Source organism: Canis aureus, chromosome 27, assembly GCF_053574225.1.
Source record: "Canis aureus isolate CA01 chromosome 27, VMU_Caureus_v.1.0, whole genome shotgun sequence".
In the NCBI taxonomy this organism is placed as follows: domain Eukaryota; kingdom Metazoa; phylum Chordata; class Mammalia; order Carnivora; family Canidae; genus Canis; species Canis aureus.
Genome location: NC_135637.1, coordinates 35,888,780 through 35,906,289, shown reverse-complemented (window position 1 = coordinate 35,906,289; position 17,510 = coordinate 35,888,780). Strand labels below are relative to the sequence as shown.

The 17,510-nt window shown below is 61.1% G+C and overlaps 2 long non-coding RNA genes across 3 annotated transcripts; one reads left to right on the top strand and one right to left on the bottom strand.

The window, feature by feature from the left end:
* Positions 1–5,525: 5,525 nt before the first annotated feature.
* LOC144299264 (uncharacterized) lies at positions 5,526–10,911 on the top strand. Of its 2 annotated transcripts, XR_013365975.1 has the most exons (4): positions 5,526–5,629; positions 9,272–9,427; positions 9,994–10,107; positions 10,729–10,911. It is a non-coding gene; the product is annotated as an uncharacterized LOC144299264 (long non-coding RNA). The 2 variants fall into 2 exon arrangements; XR_013365973.1 differs by having other exon boundaries at positions 9,994–10,911.
* Positions 8,409–16,905, bottom strand: LOC144299265 (uncharacterized). Its single transcript, XR_013365976.1, has 6 exons — positions 14,767–16,905; positions 13,001–13,422; positions 10,823–10,892; positions 9,293–9,373; positions 8,921–8,983; positions 8,409–8,760 (listed from the first exon to the last, which is right to left on the bottom strand). It is a non-coding gene; the product is annotated as an uncharacterized LOC144299265 (long non-coding RNA).
* Positions 16,906–17,510: the final 605 nt, after the last annotated feature.

Here is a 17,510-nt window from a genome sequence, read left to right as displayed (position 1 = left end):
GCCCGGCGCCGGACGCCGCTCCGCCGCCGCCCAAGTACCCGCCGCGCGCCCCGCCCCGGGACGCGCCCCCAGGGCTCCCGCCCCCCGACGCCCCGCCCCGCCGCGCCCCTCCTCGGGAGCCCCGCCCCGGGACGCGCCCCCAACGGCTCCCGCCCCCCGAGGCCCCGCCCCGCCCCACCCCGCCCCGCCGCGCCCCGGGACGCGCCCCCAGGGCTCCCGCCCCCCGACGCCCCGCCCCGCCGCGCCCCTCCTCGGGAGCCCCGCCCCGGGACGCGCCCCCAACGGCTCCCGCCCCCCGAGGCCCCGCCCCGCCGCGCCCCGCCCCCTCCTCGGGAGCCCCCCCACCGCCCCAGGGCGCGCGCCCCCAGCGGTCCCCTCCCTCCCCGCCAGCGGCTCCCTCCCTTCCCCCGAGGCCCCGCCCCGCCCCTCCCCTCCTCGGGAATCCCCCGCCCCGGGACGCGCTCCCCCAGCGGCCCCCTCCCTCCCCTCCAGCGGCCCCTCCCTCACCCCGAGGCCCCGCCCCGCCCCTCCCCTCCTCGGGAGCCCCCCGCCCCAGGACACGCGCCCCCAGCGGCCCCCTCCCTCCCCTCCAGCGGCCCCTCCCTCACCCCGAGGCCCCGCCCCGCCCCTCCCCTCCTCGGGAGCCCCCCGCTCCAGGACACGCGCCCCCAGCGGCCCCCTCCCTCCCCCAGCGACCTCCTCCCTCCCCCCCGAGGCCCCGCCCCACCGCGCCCCCCCCCCAGGAGGCCCGACCCCTGCGAGTCCCTGAAGGGGGCGCTTCTGCCGCGAACCCCCGAGCCTGTGCCTGTCCCCGGAGAGACCGTGCGGCCGAGGCTGCCTGGCCCCAGGCCCACCTTCCCTCCCGGGGCCGATCGACAGCCCCCCCACCCGTGCATGCCCCCCCCAGCCCCCCCCCCGGTCTCCCAGGCCCCAGGCTGGCCCCGTGGGTGCCGCGGTCCCTCCTCGTCCCTAGGCCTACGGCGCGAGCCTGGGAGGGAGACTCCTGAGGGGCTTTTGCCCAATTCTGTTCGGTCTTCCGGGTCCCACCGCCCACCCAGGGGACAGGCACGGACCTCAGGCCCCCAGTGCGCTGCCCTCTGCTTTGCCACCTCCCTCGGGCTTCCCTTCCCACCCTCTGCCCCTCTGCCCCTGAGGCCCTTCCTGGCCTGCCGGGAGCCCCAGGTATCCTCCCCTGGGAGGGACCTGCCTTGACTGCCCACCAGGGCACCCTCTTCCCCATCACTCACCCCTCGGCCCCTCCTCCGCCCCGCGGGGACCTTCAGGCCCCCCTGCGGGTGGCAGCCTCCCTCAGCCTCACTCACCTGGCTGGCCTGGCTCACTGATGTGCTTCGGTGTTGGAGCTTCGGAGGCCCTGTTCCAGGCCCGTTGGGCGCTGTTGACAGTAGGGGCTGAGTAAATTCTCTGTCGTGGGGCAGATCTGTGCATTGGAAGATGTTTCGCAGCCTCCTTGACCGCTGCCCACCCCGCGCCTGTAGCATCCTCCCCCCAGACCTTACTCATGTCCCCGGGGGACGCCATCGCCTCTGCCTTGCATCGAGGGAGCCTTCCCGAAGCAGTCACGTATTTCTGTCTGCTTTTGCTCTTGCTGGGGTTGAAGAGAAAAAAGAAACAAGAGACAGGTGAGTCAAGGCCTAGAGCCAGGAACTCAGGGGCCCCTTCAGCCGCTTGAAACTTAGCTCACCAAGGGCAGGTCGGTTCCATGAATGATCTTCCCTCCTCCTGAAAACCCTTCAGGGCTCCCTGGTGCCATCATGACAAAGCTGCATGGCTCAGTCTGGCTCATCCACCATCAGCCGCCGGCCCCTGCCCACACAGGGGCACCCACCCTACCTCCCTCACCCGTGCGGCTCATTTGCCAGCCCTCGCTCTGCCCTCCGGCCCGCTGCTACCGTCCCTCCAGTACCTGTCCATCCCCCTGCACCCCACACCCCTTCCTTCTACTCCTCAGGGTCAGCTTGGCAGACATGTCCCTGGCTGGGCACCAACTTGGCCACGACTCCTTCTTCCACTTGTTGCTGGCTTTGCTTTGAGCCTCAAAAATAAAGGTTTCAGGGGCACCTGGGTGGTTCGGTGGTTGAGCATCTACCTTTGGCTCAGGTGGTGATCCCGGGGTCCTGGGATCAAGTCCCGCATCGAGCTCCCCACAGGGAGCCTGCTTCTCCCTCTGCCTGTGTCTCGGCCTCTCTCTACGTGTCTCTCATGAATAAATAAGATCTTAAATTAAATAAATACCTAAAGCTTTCAGTTATTTCACCAACAAAAATGGGTTTATTCGGAAATAGCAGAGAACTGCAATTCGGGACAGGGGAGATGTAGCAAAACCATAGGGCAAGTCTGGGGAACGAAGGAAAGGGAATGCTCCTTTACAGAGGTGAGGGGGGGATTTGGAAGGAATGGTTATAAACGAAAAGGTCCATTGGAGTAAACAGGGAATCCTAAGTAGAGTGGCTTTTCATTGGCTGCGTTGTGACGGTCTCATTAGCTGGGCCCTTGCTGGAGGAGGAGAAAAAAACTTTCTCCTGCCTGGGTAGTAGAGCAGCAGCAGGATGGACTTGCTGCGAGCTGCTCTTCCTGTAGGGCGAGAGCGCTCCCCCTGCCGGCTCCCTGACTCCACGTTAAACCACTTCCCTTTTTATGAATTTTCACTCTGCAGAGTCCCAGCCACCCACCGTGTTCCCCCCACTGCCCCCTTACTGTGTCTTTATTAAATGAAGGAGGAAAGGAGCATGTGTGATGTGGGAACTTTGACCCCAGGCTCTAGGCTGCAGGCTGTGGCTTTAAGACTTGCCTTCTGGGCCCTGCCCTGACCCCTGAGTCACCTTGGATCACACCCAGCCCTTGCCTAGCATCCTGGCTCCTGCTTTTTGTGCAGATGCCCCTTTGATGCCACATCCTGTCCTCTGTTGTGCACACCAACTGCCCAGGTTGCAGTGTCCCCCAAGGGCATCTGGGCCAGATACCACTATTGGACCCAGGTTCCCAGCACTCAGCCTCCCCAGGCATTGTGCGTCAGGAGAAACAGTCTCACCTCCTGGGCAGGTGCACCCACCATCAACACCAGCAAACACAGGGCTAGAGACCCTAACCCTAACCCTCCCCACCGGGAGCCCATACTGTGCTCAGCTGGGGGATAATCCTGTTGATTTTATATGCTGCTGCCCGGTGACCTCCCTCTAATACACTCATACGAGAGGCAGGGAGAGGGAAGTCCCTTGGCACCACTGGCTGTGTCACCTGTCACCACTCTGATAATGGAGAAGGTTCTTAGCTATCCATATCACATAGACTTTTGGCAAAATGATGGGGCACATGAAATGCCAGGTCAGCCCACAGTCCAACAGTCTCGTGCGCCTCTCCCCCAACATGCCAGGCACCTCCATTCCTGCTCTAACTCGGAAATACCAGAGTGCAGTCTAAGCCAAAACACAGCTGACAAGGTCAAGGCTAGGTCCAGGTAAAGCTCACGGAGGAGGTGGTCACGCGGTGGTCAGTGACGGGGCCCGTCCTGGCACCAGCACCCAGGCACCCGGGACAGTCCGTGGAGCTACTCAGTCCAGCCTCATGCAGGTGGAAGGTCACTTTGGGTTTACCACTGCACGTCTTACAGCAAAACATTCACTGTAGCCTGTGGCTCAAAGGCAAAGGATTCGAGGATGGTGGCAGTGGACACAGAGGAGTAGGAAGCTGCAGGAAGTCATCTCACCACGGAATGAACAACTGAACTGTGTTAGGCAACTATTCCCGGACTCTGGAGCCTAGTAGACCATGCAGTCTCCAGGGGAAGCTGGATGAAGAAACTCCAGTCCATTTTAGTCCATTTAGCCCCCACCAAATAGTGGGGATGTTTGCTCAACCTTGCAAATTATATTAATAAACCATTCAGTTGTGCCCTCGAAATGGGTGAGTCGTACAGTGTGCGAATTGTATCCCAATAAGCTGTCACGTTATCAAAAGCAAAGGGTTCACAGTCAGGGCATCTGCTTTAGGGCAGCGTATGACCTGGGCGGGGGGTGGGGGGGGACAGAGAAGCAGGGCCACACAGTGTTCGCTGAGATGGTCCGCTCACCTCCAGACTGAGGCAGCGTCACAGGCCACCAGGTCCCCAGCGACCATGATCTACCTGGGAGCGTCCCCGCAGAGACCAGGCCGGCCTGCAAGAAGTCTGCTGAATAGGAACATAAATAAAACAAGTGACTTTTTCACCGGTGCTGGGTCAATGCTACGAAGCCGGTTCTGCTGGGAATGGCTGCTGGCACATTTTGAAAGAAGGACGGGCCCGGGGCCAGAGATCATGGTAGGAGTTTGTGGAGGGGCGGGGGTCCCCAGGAGGTGAGCGCAGGGGGCAGAGGGCTGGGCCCCTGTCCTCCAGCTCAGAAGGCTGAGGTCGACCCAAGGGGGCCACGCCTCAGTGGGTTCGGTCACGCGGCAGTCACCTGCTGGTCACCCCGGCCCCACAAGGTCGGGCGGGTCAGCAGGGCCAGGCGTTCCCAAGAGAAGCAGGGGACAGGCCTCAGCAGGCAGCCTGCCCTGCCATCTCAGGGCCCCGAGAGACCCCTCTCGCTGTGGTCACATGCCCCGGCTCTTCCCAGCCGGCCCTCCCTCCGAGTCCCTCCCGTGTCCTGTCTCATCCGGACACTCGGTGAAATATTTGTTTGCACTCCAGCCATGAACTTGACATTGGAACTCGGTCAAAGTTATTATTTTGCTGTGTGTCTCTTAGCCATATTTCCCGAAATATCTGTCTACCTGAATCATAGCCGCCACCGCCCCCGCCCCCCACCCCCCACGCGAGGATTCATTCTGATTTATTGCATTTTTGCCACTTGCTCTGTACCCATTTTTACTGATATATTTGTTCTGGCTGCTTGCAGAGGAATCCATTCACATTTGTTTAATTCGAGGCTTGTTTTCCGTTATCGGCCTGCACCAAACACCAGCCAGTATTTGCTCCCCTGTCATGTAAATTCCCGCATGGGCACATCATCCCCTTAGCCACGCCACGCCAGCATTCACAGATTCCGCTCGAGCTCTATTTAGCTAAGGGATGTTATTCATTGTTTTCAGAGCTGGTAAAACATGATTGTGTTTCCTGAAGGTAAGATTGTCCACTAGATCCTTTGTACCATGTTTACGTGGGGACAGTCACACTGTGCCACACCAGCCACTCTGTATGGTCACGTTCCACTCATGTGAGAGAAAAGGCGCTCAGACCCCTCTCCCCACCAGGTTCCTCCTAAAATCAGGGTGCACTCCGTATGCTGAGTGTGGCAATCACCACCTTCCCCTACAGGAGCTACAGTGACTGCCCCGTTTTATGCGGGGCGAACCGAGGTTCACAGAGCAGGGGCCACATGCCCTAGGGCCCACAGCTGGACTGGAAGCTGTGGTGGCTGTCCCCAGAGCCTTCTTCCACCTTTTCCACCTGTCAGGTGTGCGCTAGGTCCACAGAGCCCGCCTCCTCCCACCAGATCCCTGGCCGGGGGTGGCTTGGGGAAGCAGAAACGCGGGAGCCCAGCACAGGCACAGGTTGGAGGGACCTTCAGCCCCTGGCAACAGTAAGGAAGGAAAGACGACAGGGTTAAGCTGGCTAAACGTGTGCGTCTTCGTGGTGAGTGAATTGGACTTCCATACGGTGAAGAGGATGGGGCGCTCGGGGCTCAAGATGCCTTTTTTTTTTTTAATTTTATTTATTTATGATAGTCATCATAGAGAGAGAGAGAGAGAGGCAGAGACACAGGCAGAGGGAGAACCAGGCTCCATGCACCGGGAGCCCGACGTGGGATTCGATCCCGGGTCTCCAGGATCGCGCCCTGGGCCAAAGGCAGGCACCAAACCGCTGCGCCACCCAGGGATCCCAAGATGCCTTTAATAGGATCAAGAGGGTGGGTGCCAGTGAAGACTGGGATAACACAATTATGCCAGTGGCCACTCTCCTTCCCATCATGTCCTGGGCACGGCCCTGTACCAGGAGCAAGTGGAAGGCAGAGCCAGGCCGCAGACAGCCGTGTAGGACCAGAGAGAGTCTGGGACTTCTATGGAGAAGCGAGAAGGGTAACAATACCCATCCCATGGGGTCATTGCCAAGGTTCAACCGGCCCCAGAGGGGTTTAGTGCAGGCCTGGCACCCACCAAGCACCTGATGAAGCAAAGCTGTGCCTTTGCCACCTGTGTGGGGTGCCCGAGAGGTACAGGGAGGCCTCAGGAGACAGAGTCCCCCAGAAGCTGGGCGGAGCTCAGGAGAAGGCTGGCTGCTGTCTTGGAGAGGTCAAGGCAGGGCTTGAAGATGAGCAGGCCACAGACTGGGGGCCCCCGCATGGAAGGATAGTCCTGAGGGTACAGATGTGGTGGTGCCCCCACAGCTTTTCTGTATGGTGGCTGGTGGACTGAGGGGTGCTGGTAGGTCACCAAGGACACAGACCTTTGCAGGGCTGACAGGTGCTGGGCCAAGTCTTGGAGACAAAGCCATCCCGAGAAGCTTGACTTTGGCCTCCCCACAGCCCTTTCTGAGGGGCCCCACGCAGAGAGAGAGACCTCAGATCTGGGCAGGATGTCACAGACATGCACCTGGGGCCTGCAGGGTTGACCAGGAGCCAGGATGTTTGGTGATGCTGGGCCAGCCACACCCTCTCTGCTCCAGCCTGGTGATGGTGACCCCAGCCTGAGTGGGGACGTCCCCAGAGAGCAGAGTCCAGGGGACTCACCAGGGGATTCAGGCCTCTCCCCAGAGCTATGGAGCAGGACACAGGAAGACGCCTGCGACAAGCTGCTCTGATGGCCTCAGCACATGCCGCAGGCCCCGTAGGGTCTCCTGGGTAGAGCATGGGAGGGCAGAAACAGCCACTTGTGACTTTACACGACTCAGTCTATTTTTTTAAATATTTTTTAGATTTTATTTATTTATTTATTTATTTATTTATTTATTTATTTATTCATGAAAGACACACACAGAGAGAAAGACACAGGCAGAGGGAGAAGCAGGCTCCATGCAGGGAGCCCGACATGGGACTCGATCCTGGGACTCCAGGGTTGCACCCCGGGCTGCAGGCAGCACTAAACCACTGCATCACCAGGGCTGCCCAACTCTGTCTACTTTGAGCTTTTTTATCCCAACAAGCAAATGTGACTTTTGTGATAAAATACATATATTATATATATACATTTTAAGTGCTTAAATAACAGCCATAGAAAAGACAAAGCAGTGGCTTCTGGTTCAAGTACTAGACACTTGTGACCAGCCTTTCATAGCTTTGGACACTAGTGGAAATGGCCCTCGTCCAGCCAGCTGCCTTGTATAAGTAGACCCTCCTGCCCCCTGTCCTCCTGCCCCCTGTACTCCCAAGGCAGGTGGCCCTGGTGTACAGGGGATATGCTTGTCCAGTGTCCCCAGGGCTCAGTCTGGCTGTGTGTGCCAAACTGGCTGGCAGCAAGGGCCTCAGGCCTGGCTGTGTTTCTTGGGTACCCATGCAGGGACTGGAGGGCTTCCCAGAGGAAGTGACAGCTGAATTATGACAAGGAGGACTCAGGCTTGGTGAGGAAGAGCTGGGGCCTCAGGGGGTCACAGTGAAACTCAGAGATGGAGAAGCTGGTGCCCCTCCTCCATCAGCCAAACTCAACTTGAGCTGCCCCTCTAGCCAGCAGAGTGCCCTGGGGGTGGCTCACAGTCTCTGCTTCTGATTTCTGACCCTATGCCGTGGGACCCCATGCCTTCAATTCCCTCCAGCCAGGCAGGGTGAACCCACCCCCAGCAGTCATCGCTGGTCCCGGCTCCCAAACCACAGCCGCTCATGGTGCTTCAGGCATAGGGAGAGGTTGGGGGCTCCCTACTCTGCCTCTCCCCAGTAGACACATCAGAACTTTCACCAAAGTCACTGATGTGGGCCCCCCGGCTAGAGCAGGGATGGAAAGGAGCTGCACCCAGCATGGCTGAGTGCCTCCCAGGGGCCTCATGCCTCCTTGGGCTGCACGGGAGGCATTTCAGCCCAGATCTTCTGGGTCTGAGGGTCACTCAGAGGCAGGGGCAGAGCTGGTCTGGCCCACTGGTTCCAGGGGGCGGTGGGGGTCTTGGACTGTGATCTCTCCCTGTACCCCCTGATAAAGATGGTTCAGGACATCCTTAAATGTCACCACTGGGGCTGACGGACTGGGAGTACCGTGGGCATCCTCATGATGATAACGTGAGCCTCTGTTTAAGTGTTAGCCACGTGGGTGTGAATCACTGATACACAAGGAAGGGAACCCCCTTGGAGGTGAAGTCGTGTGCCCACAAGGGCAGGGGGAAGGGGGCAAGAACCCACGAACAAAGGCAGGCAAGGCTAGGGATGACCCTGTTTTCTATGATAATGTTTGTATTGATTGCTTTTTTTTTTTTAAGATTTTATTTATCCACTCATAGACAGAGAGAGAGGCAGAGACACAGGCAGAGGGAGAAGCAGGCTCCATGCAGGGAGCCTGATGTGGGACTTGATCCCGGGTCTCCAGGATCATGCCCTGGACTGCAGGCGGCGCTAAACCGCTGTGCCACCGGGGCTGCCCTGATTGCTTTTTATTTTTTATTTATTTTTTATTTTTAAAGATTTATTTATTTATTTATTCAGGGAGAGTGAAAGAGAGGCTGAGACACAGGCAGAGGGAGAAGCAGGCTCCATGCAGGATGTGGGACTCGATCTTGGGTCTCCAGGATCACGCTCCGGGCTGCAGGCGGCGCTAAACCTCTGCGCCACTGGGGCTGCCCCCTGATTGCTTTTTAAAAAAGAATAACATGTTTTACAAAAGTAATAACACCATAAAATAACCCTGCGGCTTTGGTTTTTAATGTGTGATCATTTGGACAGGATGGAGACGTGAGGCACCAGGCTGACCCCTAGCCGGTGCCCTTCAACCCAGGCTCTCCGGAACTTACCTAGTGATGGGCTGGCACCGTCCAGGGTGTCCATGGGCGCTGTTCAGGGCCTCTGGCTCCTGTCTGGGAAACGCCCCAGTGCACGGTCAGCACTTCTGCTCCATGTGGCCCAGGAGCCTGGCCCCCCTCCAGGCTGTTCCCTGGCTGCCCTTCCGCAGGTGCCAGGGTAGGTGGAAAGCTTCTCAGGGCACGTGGAGCCAGCTGGTCTAGAGCCCCCTCCCCCCGCCCCTCCCCATCCCCCTCCCTCCCGGCTCCGCCCCTGCACCCGGCCTCTGAAGGCTTGGGAGTCTCAGCCCAACATTGATTTTCACTCCGGCCACGCTTTGATGTTGGTACACACTGTGCCTCCAGGTGCGGGGGGATGATGCTGACCTTGGCCTCCTTGGCCTCCTTGGCCTGGGCAGAGCACACGGCTGACGTCCACCTGTGCATCCCGCCACTCTCCTAAAGGGGCTGCAACCAGCACCAAGGCCGTGTTAGACTCTGTTATCACAGAAAGCAGTGCAGGTGGGCCTCCCCCTCCTCTGATTAATGTTTAAACACACATGGGGTGGGGGGAGGCAGCAGGGCCGGGGCGGGGGGGGGGGGGATTGTGTCCCCTGCCAGCCCAGAGGCTGCCAGCTGGTGAGGCCGAGGGGAAGTAGGAAACCACGGACACGGGGGTCCTGTGTCCTCTTGAGAGGCTGAGCCTGGGGGGTGACGGTCCCACCCCAAGGAAGCCCCAGGGGCGGGGGGGGGATGCCTTTGGCAGAGTGGGGCTGTGAGGCACGGTGGGAAGTCCCACCTCGGGGCCATAGGAGGTCAGCCAGGAGCAGCCCTGGCAGGGACTGGCAGCCCAGAGGTGCTGGGGTAGCTGGTAGAGAAATGAAACACACGAACTCGGGGTTGGAAGTCAGAGCCCTGCGGGGTCCCCCCACCCTCTGTGCCACCCCGCTTCTGCCTGAATCTCCATCCCAGTTTCCAGGAACCTGGCTCTGGGTCACCCAGGCCTCACTCTCAGACTCTCAGAGGCCTTGGCTTGCTTTGAACACCGCCTGATGTTTTGGAAAAGCTCATTTCCTTTCTGATTATAGAGCCGGCAGGTAGCTCTTTGTAGACGTCTTGATAAATACACGGAAAGGCGGTGAACACCACAGCGTCATCTGAGATCCCAGGACCCGGGCTGGGAAGCCAGAGCTGAAATTCAGGTATAGCTCTCGCCAGGCTCTTTTCTTTGCAGGTGTGACACGCATGTGTGCACGCACGGATAGATCCATGCACACCCGCTCATGTGCCCACTCAGCATGCTCGCCCCCTACCATGCATGAGTTCGTGTGTGCACGCACACCTTCTTTTCTGGGACTTCCCGCCCTTCCTGAGTCCCAGCTCCTGTGCTCCTGGAGCTTTCACGGCATCCTTGTCCTCACGGGGGCCTGTCTGCTGTCCAGGACGAGCCATATGGGAGGGCTGCCTCAGGGTGAGTTCTCAAGAGACCAGACGACCCTGTGCCAGCTCATGGTAGCTTGGTGGGTGCAGAGGCCCCAGGAGACTTGAGAGACCCTTTCAGCGGTGCCCTCCTCTGCAGCCTCCTGGAGAAGTGGTCTGCACCCAACAAGGGTGGATGGGGTCGGGAGCAGTGGCAATGGGGGACCTATGGCACACCACCTCTCAAAGTGCAGGGTGATGTCCTAGAAGAGCAGGAGCCTTGGGGGCGCCAAGGGAGGTTGGGAGGGGGGGGTCCTGAGGCACCAAGAGCTTCTCAACAAATGGGTTCTGAGTCACGGAGCTTTCACCCGGAGCCCATCATGAGCCCAGCACCGTGCTCCCAGCCTCAGCTCAGCCCCTGCTGCCGAGAGCCAGCACGCCCCACAGACACAGGTGGACAACAGTGGCGGCTACCTTGGGACAGCAGCTTCCACTTACTGAGTGTGCACTAGATCTGGGCACGGGCGTCAGCATCGAAGCCACTGCACATCTGGAACAGCCTGCAGGCCTTTTAAAACCATGAGCCAGCCACCATTAAGATTGACAGGACTCCTTGTGTCATACGTAGAGCCCCGGGCATGTAGAGGGAGGGCCACCATACAGGTACACTCCCCCCCCCCATATCCTGCGCTTCGCACAGTGGGTCTGGCTGGTGACCCCTGCGGTAGGAGGGGGCTGGAGGGGCTGGGCCCCAGTCCAGGGTGCAAATTGGGGGCAGAAGGTAGAAGGCCCTGACCTTAGCCTCCCTTAGACACCCCAGCTCGAGGGCCAAGAATGGGGAGCAGTAGTGCAGGGCACACGAGGTGATGTTTCCTGTCATCGCCCCCACCACCTGGGCTGTGGCCCCAAAGAGGCCCTCCTGCTGCTGCCCCTCTTCGGAGGCCACGTGCCAGGCTGACCCCTGCTGTCCGCCAGAGAGAATCCAGCAGGAGCTCTGCGGGGGGGGCTGGGTGCAGAGCTTAGCACGGGCTCCCAGCCCCTCAGACCTCATGGGTGGGACCCTACACCCGCACCCGCACCGCCAGGCCCTGGTCTGGGATCCCAGGATGCGGGCCCACGGCGACAGAGCTGGCCAGCAGAGGGCAGCAGAGGGCTACCGAGCCTCCCTGATGGAGCCCGCCCCTGCCCCCGCCCCTGGGACCTTGTCCCTCCTCCAGGACCCTGAGACCCTGACCCGTGGCTGCAGGGGATGTCAAGGCTCACCCTTCCCTCTCCCCGCCCCGAAGAGCTGCTAGCCTGAGGAGTGCCTGCCCTTTAGGCCCTTCTGCGGGCCCCAACACAGGGCCCCTGGCATCCCTCCCCGTCTCACACACACACACACACACACACACACACACACACACGCACACATCACCCTCCTGGACACTGTCCTGGCCAAACCTGGAGCCTCCCTCAGGGTCTCCCTCCTGCACTCCTGAGCCCCCAGAGGCTGGGGTGAGGCTCTAGAGTGTTCCAGGTTGTGCTCATGATGAACACACCCCAGGGCCCCTACAGCACACCGATGTCGCCACTGCACCACACCTCCTGGAGAAGGTAACTTCTGGAAGCACAGAGACCTCTGCTTGGCAGGTGGGCCGGGGGCAGGGTCCTGCTCCGCAGGCAGGGGAGCAACTTCACGGAGCAAGACAGCCTCCATGGTCCTATCCCTAGCCTGGCCGCTCGAAGGGCCCAGCCCTGGGCCCAGTCGGCCCCACACCTGACTCTTCTCGCACATGCCCTGGCCCTGTCCTCCCCAGACACTACACAGCACTCCTGGCCCTAGAGATACTGCCCCTATTCTCCTCCAATCGCCCCCTCTCCTACCCCCTCCCCCTCTGTCCTCACCCCACTTGCTTGGCCTCTGTTCTGGACAGAAGCTTCTAACTGCCCTCCTGCCCCACCGATGCCTGAGAAACCATCCAGGGCCACCTCCTGCGCTTAGACTGAACCTCGGCTGCCCCATCCCCACATCAGCACCTCTCCTACCCTGCCTACGGCAGTTGGGACATGACTGGGACTGACCCTTTCCTGCTGTGAGGACGAGGGCCTGGCTGACTCAGCTCATCAGAACAGGCTTGTCCCTGCCACAGCGGCTGGTCCGAATCAGCCTAGGCTGGTCCCAGGCTAGCCCAGTCACTGTGTCCTGCCCGGGATATGGTGACGGTCCAGGTTGGTGATGGCAGTGGGGCCCAGGTGGCTACTGGATGGCTAGCTGAGATGAACAGACCGTGAGCTACTGAGATGGCAAGTTGGGCCCGCAGAGCCACACTGCTGAGGGAACCCCAAGGAGCAGAGCTGAGCCCTGATCAAGCATCACCTGAAGCCTACCCTGCTGCAAATCCTCCCAGTTACATAAACCCGCAAGTTCCTTTCACCATCCCACTCAGTTTGCAGTGAGTTATCTGTTCCTTGAAGCCAAAGGCTCACTGTGGGTGTATCACCCCCATCCACCTCCACCTCACTTCACCCCCGGCCAAAGCTTCTTCCCTCTGCGGCGTGCCACGTGAGCTCCAACAGCAATATCTTTACCCTTATTGCCTCCATCTGGACTGGTCCCAAAGACCCAACAGGCTCCATGCCCCCTCTCCCCCCTACTCTGACCAGGTCTTTGCAGAGCGCTGGTCACTCATTACTTACCTCTGACACCCGTCTCAAGTCCGAAGTGACTGGATTTGCCCTGGGAGAGCCATGCCCCCTAGGAGGTAGAGCGAAGCGAGGCCCTGCACCCCCAGCCTGAAGCCCCGGGGGTTTGCAGTCAGAGGTAGTTGCCCTACCCATGCTGGGGTTCACCATGCTGGTCTCTCTTCTTGGGGGCAGGGGGGTGTTGTGACAATCCAGGGGAGTCACGTCAGGGGCAGGGGATGAAGGTTCCACCTGTTGTAGTAGGAAACTCGTGTTTTGGTTTTTCCCTTTCTGCTTCCCAGTTAGGAGTGAGGCGGCCTAGGAGGAGAGTGGCTGGTGGCCCCACGGTCTGCGGAATGAAATGCAAATATCCTCTCCACAGATGACAGGCTGTTCTAGGCCACGGTGAGCTCTGGTTCAAGGGCCGCTGTGGTTCTCTGAGAAAGAACAGAGGCTTCTGGGAGGTAGAAAGGGGTGTGGGGGTACCAACTTCAGTTCCAGGGTCCCCAGGCATCTCCTCTGCCACACCTCAGTCACCAGGAAAATGCCACCTCCCTAGGGCCACAGCGGTACCCCAGGGCTCCCAATTAGCCGTGGGCACAGCCAGCCACTGAGTCCCCGAGTCCCGGTTGGGGAGGACGCACCCCTGCGCTCCGTGCTGCGGGCCCGCCTCGTTGAAAGCCTGTCTTCCCAATTATCTGCAGCCGGCTTGCCTCGGGGATAATTGGCTCCCTGCAGCTCTTTGCAAGGTCCTCCGCCTCCAGGGAAAGCAGGCGAGGGGCAGGCGGGTGGTGCCCACCCCAAAAAACAATCCCATTGGCCCACAGCAAGCCCCAGAGGTGCCCCTTGGCCCCCAAGGGCCCAGCGCCAACCAACAGGGATGTCCATCTGGAAGTCATTGCATAGAAGAGGAGAATGCCCTCAACCCAGACTCTGGAGGGACCCCCTACCGCCCCCCGATCCTGCTCCATCCCCCAGGGAAGGCTGCCCCTCCATGCCCCCTGGCCCTGCCCACTGCCCCACCTGGGTCCACACCTCGTCCTCAGGGGCCCGCAGCCCCACAGCATGCTTTGTCCACCCTCCTGCACCCACACCAGGCGTCTGCAGCCCCCTATCCCACATGGGGAGCACCAGGAAGACAGGCCAGGCCTGATGTGTCCTGCGTGTGACGCCGGGTCTGTGGCAGGGCAGGTGGCCAGAGCAGTGGCCTTGGCTGGGTCTCTGATGAGCTTGAGAAGCTGGCAAAACCTGTGCGCTCCCTCTAGGAATGGGTACGAACTCCGAAGCCTGCCTCCCCTCCCAGGGTGTGGGGCGGTTACCCACCCAGGGCACCCGCGTGGGGCCCCTCGGCACACGTGTGCAGACCAAGCGGCAGCCCGAATTGGCAAGTGAGCCCTGAGGGGCAGCTCGGGCCCAGCCCAGGCCCCTGATGCTGGTGACGCGGGGCCTTCCGTGAGCCCCGTACAGTGAGGGCTCGGCCCGGCGGCCGCTCAAGCCTTCTCCACGGGGAACGGACCGAACCCGGCTTCCCTGGCTCCTTCCAAAGCGCAATATTTTCAAGGACAAGGGCATTTTGTAATGAAAGGGTTTGATGAGTAACAGAAACAACTTCCCACTTACAAAAAACTGCGGAGAGCCACTGCTACAGGCTCTGCACGCAAACGGAGGCCTCCTACCCGGCTCTGCTCCCGACAGGCGGAAGGTCACCCTGCTGTCCCCTCTGCCCCTGGTGCCAGCCTTGGGCCTCTTACCCCGTCCCTGGCCCCAGCAGTGGCCCTCACCAGGTCCCTCACTTCGCCCCTGCCGAGGACTCTAGCTGGTGCAGCCTCGTGCCTCCTCCCATCGAGGTGCGGGGCGGTGGCCACAGTCTCCCAGCAGTTGACAGTGTCTCCAGGCAGGTGGCTTCAGGCGGCTGGGGAGAAGGCAGGACCGGCCACCCTGGCGGCCGTGAGCAGCACCACAGGGAGAGGAGGTCTGTGGGGGCCTGTGGCTGTCCGAGGGAGAGTCCGGCCACACAGAGCCAGCCAGGGTGTGGCAGTGACGCTTCCCACCATACCTGGGGATGGGCAGGGTCCCAGGCACATCGCAGGCTGGGCAAGGGGAGGCCCTCAGTGGGGATCAGAGAAGGGTGGAGGGGAACTGGGGACAAGCACTTGGTAGCCGCAAGCCTTTCTTTTTTTTTCTGAGCATCCAGCAGAGTCGGGCTCGTCTGGCCTGGAGCCCTGCGGCGGTGGGCTGTGGCTAGAGCTCAGACACGATAGTTGCTGCCAGTGTGGTTTGGGGAACGTCCTCCAGGCTCCCAGGGCGGGAGGGTCCCATCTTTGGAACGGAGGGGCCGGGGGTGCTCTTCCAGACACAGCACCCGTGGGGAGAACAGGCTCTGGGTTGGCTGCCCACCGCACTTTGGCCACCTTCCCCCCACTGTGTGCTCGCCGAGCCCGTGTCCCCTGGCCTGTCTGCTAGCTTGTCCCCTCCCTCCCCATCCTGGCTGGTCCCCTGGAGCTCTCCCTCCCAGCCTCATGGTTCAGATCCCAAAGTCCAGCGCATGAGAGACCACACCGACCCACAGGAAGGGAGGCACCTCGCTCAGGGCAGAGGTGGGAGTGGGAGCTGCTGTCTGCAGAGGTGACAGGAGGAACCAGCTCCGAGTGCCCCAACCAGCCCTGGGGCCCGCGGGGCCACGCTCTGGGCTCCCCAAAGGCCTTGCAGCTTCCTAAGAGCCCTGAGGCCAGGTCCCAGCTGGAAGGGGCGCAGCCTTTCCTACAAGCCCCTCGTAAGCCGCAGGATTTGGCTTCTCGGGCAACTCTGAAGACCACGAGGGTGGGCGCCCCGCTACCTCCCTCGCTCGGCTCAAACCAGAAAACGTGCGCTGGCCACTGTACGGTTGGTTCTGAATTCCCAGTGCGGTTCCTCCAGTTTCACAAAATACTGCCCCAGTCTAGACATCGACAAGGAAAGGAGGTGGGGCTGTGGCGGGTGGGTATGGGGGAGCAACCACGGACACTCATCGCTCGCCCTCTCCCTCTCCCTCTTGCTCACTCGCTTTCTCTCTCTGTCTTCAATCTGGCTCCGATATTTTTTTAAGTAAAAATCTCTGCTCCACGGTGGTGGCTCCTGCACTGCGGCCCCGGGGCCTCTGGGGTCAGAATTCCCCCTCGTGGCACCCCATGCGCAGTTTCCTGCACTTGGGGGGCTCAGAAGAACTGTGGAGAAGGTGGGGCTGGGACCTCGACACCGGGAGTGGGTGGCAGGTGCACACGAAGTAGTCAGACCCAAGGCGCCCGGCGCCCAGGGCCTCTACTGCCCGAGGCGTGGAGCCTGCGGCCCGGTGTGGGGGAAGGACGGCTCGGGGGGGGGGGGGGGGGGGTGCGGATCTGCCCTTCTCGCCCCTGGCTTTCCTGCCGGTCCTCATCCCCCCGCAGCTGTCCTGAGGCAGGACCCTTGCACTACTGGTTCTTTTGCTCTTGTCTGGCTCCTTCTGATCTCCTCTTCTGAGACACCCTTCTTCAGGACCTAGTAAGGCAGCCCCTGGCCCCACCCCAAGTTCTGTTTCTGCAGCACCCCATTGTGTTGTACCTCCTCACTGCCTGCACCCGCCCTGGCACGTGTGCCCTAAGGAGACCGGGGTGCAGTGGAGAACGGGGCTGCCATGGCCCCCGGGGGACCCTCTGGGGTCATTTCTCAGGTTGGGCGCACGCTGGCTCTTGCCCCGGCTCTGCCCTCCATCCACCTTCCATCCTCTCCTACCAGGCCGGGCATCTCGGTGCCAGGAGGGCGTCGGGACAGGGGCCTGGCTATGGGGCCGAAAGCACAGCCTCAAGATCTTGGCCTGGCTACGGGTGTGGGCGCAGCCCGGCTCCCCGACGCTCCCTCCCCATAAATAAAAGATTCCCTTCCTCCTCCCGCTTTGCGCAGCCGCTGCCTGCTTGTTGGCCCAGCCCTTTGTGCCCACGCGTTGCCATGGAGACAGCGATTCAAAGGCCTGGCACTTCAAGGCTCCCCTCCTCTGGGGCGGGTGGGGCGAGGGAGCTGGGCTGGTGCACAGGCTGCTGCCCTCTTGCCGCCTAGAGGCGCGGCCCTGACCGTCCAGGCCCCGCCACCTCTCGCTCTAGTGCCGTGGCGACCGTGGTGACCGGCCCCCCCAGAACCGCTGTGCTCTTACAGGCACCTTGTTCAAAGTTGGCCGTAATGGGGCCCCTGAAGCATGCTGAGCCCTGGTGAGACCTTGCTCCCCTCCGTCTCTCTGCGGCTCGGCCTCGTGCTTGGCGCAAGGAGGGGACGGCGGCGTGGGATCTGGATGCACCCCGCCACCCCCACCCCCAGCCCAATTTACCATCTGTCTGCCTGGACTCCTGAAGAGTCCCCAAGGCTGTGGGACACAGGCCTGGGGAGAGGCTGGCCCTCCCTCCCTGCCCCCAGCACAGGCCTGGGGCCAGCAGGGGGGCTAGCCCCATGGGGCCCCTGATCCAGGACCAAGGCCGCCCCTCCGCGCCTCCACGTTCCCTGTGTGAAGCCTGTCTCTGAG